Below are 4,922 nucleotides of genomic sequence, written 5' to 3'. Positions count from 1 at the left end.
AGACCGAGAATGTGAAGAGGTAACAGCTGTGTTTTAGCAACCACCTTTGCCAGGCAGAAAGCTGAATTAGGGATCCTGGCTACTTCCAGAACTGCAGCAGGCCCCAGAACTGCATCTGACTTTGGGGGTAGTACCAGGACTTCAGGGGCTCTTCAGAGGCTCAGATAGACATTATTCTTCACATTCTCCCATGGAGATGGAGCCTTTTAAATGAGGTGACTTAATCACAGAGACACACACCTCTCCAGAGAATAAAAGGCATTTTCTTCACCGGAAGCAGAAATCCAGGAGACTTGGGCACAACCTACTGAAACACACACAAAAAAATCCTTCTAATCAACTTGCTAAAGAGAGATTAGTAATAAAATTATAATAATAATAGTAATAACAATGTGTATATATTATATATATTATATATACATAAAAGCAGAGTACATTCCCATTAATGCCTTGGCAGAGAAATAATCCATCAAACACCATGAACAACCGAGGTGATAAGTCAACTCAGAAAGAAAATCAATATTCTCCAGAAAATAAACTTAAAGATATAGGATTACACAATTTAAAAGACAGAGAATTCAAGATTGCAATTATGATAAAACTCAAAGAGAAGAAAGAAAATTCTAATAGTTCAATAAACTCAGAAACTAAATCAACGAACAATACTTTACCAAGGAATACTTTACTAAAGAAACTAAAACTCTACAGAAGAACCAAATAGAGCATCAGGAGTGGAAGACCTCAGTGAAAGAGATGAAGACTGAAATAACAAGCTGACCAGATAGAGGAAAGAATTAGTAATATCAAAGATAGAAAGCTGAAAATGATGCAAATGGAAGAAGAGAGACTTGAGATTAAAAAGAAAGAAAGAAAGAAAGAAAGAAAGAAAGAAAGAAAGAAAGAAAGAAAGAAAGAAAGAAAGAAAGAACTCTACAAGAACTATCTGACATTATCAAAAAAAGCAACATAAAAATAATGGCTGTACTAAAAGGAGAAGAGAGGAAGAAGGAAATAGAGAATCTATTCAAACAGTTGATGAGAATTTCCTAAAACTATAGAAAGAACTGGACCCACAAATCCAAGAAGCAAACAGAACACCTAATTATGTCAATCTAAAAAGACCTACTTCAAGATATATTATATTAAAACTGTCAAAAATTAATGATAAAGAAAGAATTCTCAAAGCAGCCAGGAAAAATAAAGATGATAATTTATAAAGAAAACCCATTGTATTATCATTAGACTTCTCATGACAATCCTTATAAGCTAGGAGAGAGTGGATCCAAATATTCAGACCACTGAAAGGGAGAAATTACCGGCCAAAATAATATATCCAGCAAAGTTCTCTTTTACATATGAAGGAGAAATAAAGACCTTTTCAGACATACAAGCTGAGGAAATTTTTCACTACAAGGCCTACATTACAGGAAATACTGAAGGGGGCCATTCTACCTGAAACAAAAAGACAAAAAAAAAAAAAAAAAAAAACTATGAGTAAGATGACTAACAGACAGACAGAAACAGGAAAGTGCTACCTTTATAAAGAAAAAAAGGTATTATAAACTGAAATATTACATAATTGTTAAAGGTCAAAAAAATTTTTAAAAAAGGAGACAACAGTTGCTGATGAACTCACAACAAAAATAGGAATAATGTGAGATAGCAAAAACAGAAAAAGAGAGGGAATAGAAATTTGAATCTGCAAAAGGGACTGGAGTTAAGACACACACAGAAGAAAAAGATCTATTGTATATACAAAACATTCTTTTACATAAACTTAATGGTAACCATGCAGAAAAATTCAGAGCTGAGACACATAACATAAAACGAGAGGAAACAGAAGGAAAAATCATAAAATACCACCAAATAAAAATAACAGAGAGAAACACAGGGACAAAAAATAATTGAGACACCAAGCTACAAATATATATATATATATATAGATATCTATATCTATATATATCTATATCTATATATATATATAGATATAGATATATAACAAGAGAGAAAACCCACAAGAGCCAACCAAAATAAAGAAAACAGAAACACAAGGGCAAGGAAGAAATGGAAACACAGAGCTACCAGAAAGCAAAAGATAAAATGCCTATAAGAAGACCTCATATTTCAACAATCACCCTAAATATAAATGGGCTGAACTCATCAATATAAGAGGCACAGAGTAGCAGATTGGATCAAAAAACAAAATCCAATCATACGCTATTTCAAGAGACACGTCTCAGCTGCATGGACAAACATAGACTCAAAGTGAAAGGGTGGGAAACGATACTCCAAGCAAATGGAAGCCAGAGAAAAGAGGGTATAGTTGTACTTATATCTGATGAAATAGACTTCAAGATAAAAAAGGCAATGAGACAAAGATGGATACTTCATAATTATAAAGGGGACAATTATCAAGAAGACATAACACATTGATAAACATAATTATAATTATAAAGGGGACAATTATCAAGAAGACATAACACATTGATAAACATGATTTTAATCAGGGAACACCAAAATATATAAAGGAACTAGTAATAGAACTAAAGGGGGAAACTGACAAAAACAAATTATAGGAGGAGACCTAAATACTTGATTGACAGCTATGATAGATCATCCAAGCAGAAAATCAATGAGATAATGTTATTAGAAGATACATCAGACCAATGGGACATAATTGACATTTATAGAGGCTTTCATCCCAAAACATCAGATTATATATTCTTCTCTAGTGCACATGGAACATTATCAAGGATAGACCACAATGTTGGGACACAAAACTAGCCTCAACAAATTTTAAGAGTCTGAAATTATACCAAACATATTCTCCAACCACAATGCTTTGAAACTGAAGATCAATTGTAAATAGAAAGTGGGAAGAACCAACTAATATGTGGAGATTAAACAAAATGCTACTTCTAGAAAAACTGAATAATAGAGAAAATAAAGGAAAAATCAAAAGATATATAGAAACAAATGAGAATAAAAATATAATATATCAAAACTTTGGGATTAAAAAAAAAGCAGTAATAAGAGGAAAGTTTATATCATTACAGGCTTATCTCAGGAATCAAGTCTACGACCGTGTCACCCTGAACATGCCCGATCTCATCTGATCTTGGAAGCTAAGCAGGGTTGAGCCTGGTTAGTACTTGGATGGGAAACCACCTAGGAATACCAGGTACTGTAGATGTTAAAAAAGAAAAAAAGAAAAAGGAAACAAAAAAAAAAATCCCAAATAAACAACCTAACTTTGCATCTTAAAAGAACTAAAAATAGAACAAATGAAACCTAGTCAGCAGAAGGAAAGACATAATAAAAATTAGAACAAAATTAAAGAAAACGGAGAATAAAAAGACAATAGAAAAATTAATGCAACAAAGAGCTGGTTCTTTGAGAAGATTAATAAAATTGACAAACCCCTGGCTAGATTCATTAAGGAAAAAAGGAAAAGGACACAAAAAAACAAAATCAGAAATGAAAGATGTTATAACAGATATCAATGAAATACAAAAGATCATACAAGAATACTATGAAAGATTATATGCCACCAAATTCAATAACCTAGAAGAAATGACAGCTTCTTAGAAATATGCAAATTTCCTAGACTGAATCATGAAAAATTGGAAAATCTGAATAGACTGATCAGCAGTGTGGAAATTGAAACAATTATCAAAAAACTACCAAAAAAGTAAAAGTCCAGGACCAGATGGCTTCACCAGTGAATTCTACCAAGCATTCAAAGATGATTTAATATTTATTTTTCTCAAACTTTTCCAAAAAAATTGAAGAAGAGGTGATACCTCCTAACTCTTTTTATGAACCAACATTACCCTAATACCAAACCTGGTAAAGATAACATACACACACACACATACACACACACAACTATTGACCAATATTTCTTATGAATACAGATGCAAAATCCTAAATAAAATACTAGCAAATAAAATACATTACATTAAAAGGATTATACTTCATAATCAAGTGGGCTACATTCCAGGGGCACAGGGACAATTTAACACGCGAATCAATTAATATGATATACCACATAAAAAAATAAAAAACAAAAATCATATGATCATATCAATAGATGCAGAAAAAGCCTTTGACAAGATACAGCATGCATTTATGATTAGAACACTTAATAAAGTGAGTATAGAAGGAAAATATCTCAACATAATAAAGGCTATATATCTATATATGACAAACTCTCGGCTAACATCCTGCTTGATAATGAAAAACTGAAATCTTTTTTTCTGAAATCAAGAACATAGCATTGATGTTCATTGTCACCACTGTTAATCAACATATTGTTAGAAGCCCTACCTAAAGCAATTAGACAAGAGAAAGAAACAAAAGGCATCCAAATTGGGAAAGAAGAAGTCAAATTGTTACTTTTTACAGATGACATGATTCTCTCTCTATGAAACCTTAAAGACTCCACCAAAAACTATTAGAGATAATAAACTAGTAGAGTAAGGTTTCAGGATACAAAATCATTGTACAAAAATCTATAGTGTTGCTGTTCAATAACAATTAATTTGCAGAAAAAGAAATGAAAAAAAAAATCCTTTTGCAATTGCAACAAAAAGAATAAAATGCCTAGGAATAAACCCAATGAAGCATGTGAAGGACCTATACACTGAAGACTATAAAACATCATTAAAAAAAATTGAAGAAGGACGTGGTTCCATAGTGTACAAATCAGCACATTTGCTTTACACGCAGAAGATCCTGGGTTCGCGCCCCAGTGGAGCCACGGTCCATGGTCTATGGCCATGCTACCCTGAACAAGCCCAATGTCTGATCTCGGAAGCTAAGCAGGGTCAGGCCTGGTTAGTACTTGGACGGGAGACCACCTAGGAAGACCAGGTGCTGTAGGCATAAATAATAATAATAAATAATAATAAAAAAAATTT

At 32.5% G+C, this 4,922-nt stretch overlaps 2 pseudogenes; both read left to right on the top strand.

Annotated features, from left to right (window-relative positions):
• The first annotated feature begins 3,074 nt into the window (after positions 1 to 3,074).
• LOC112484507 lies at positions 3,075 to 3,193 on the top strand (annotated as a pseudogene).
• Positions 3,194 to 4,771: 1,578 nt separating this feature from the next.
• On the top strand, positions 4,772 to 4,887 carry LOC112484423 (annotated as a pseudogene).
• The last annotated feature ends 35 nt before the right edge of the window (positions 4,888 to 4,922 follow it).

The sequence above is a fragment of the Pteropus alecto genome, unplaced genomic scaffold (genome assembly GCF_000325575.1).
Source record: "Pteropus alecto unplaced genomic scaffold, ASM32557v1 scaffold75, whole genome shotgun sequence".
Classification (NCBI taxonomy): domain Eukaryota; kingdom Metazoa; phylum Chordata; class Mammalia; order Chiroptera; family Pteropodidae; genus Pteropus; species Pteropus alecto.
Note: the sequence above shows the minus strand (reverse complement) of the source record. Positions and strands in the feature narration are given on the sequence as shown.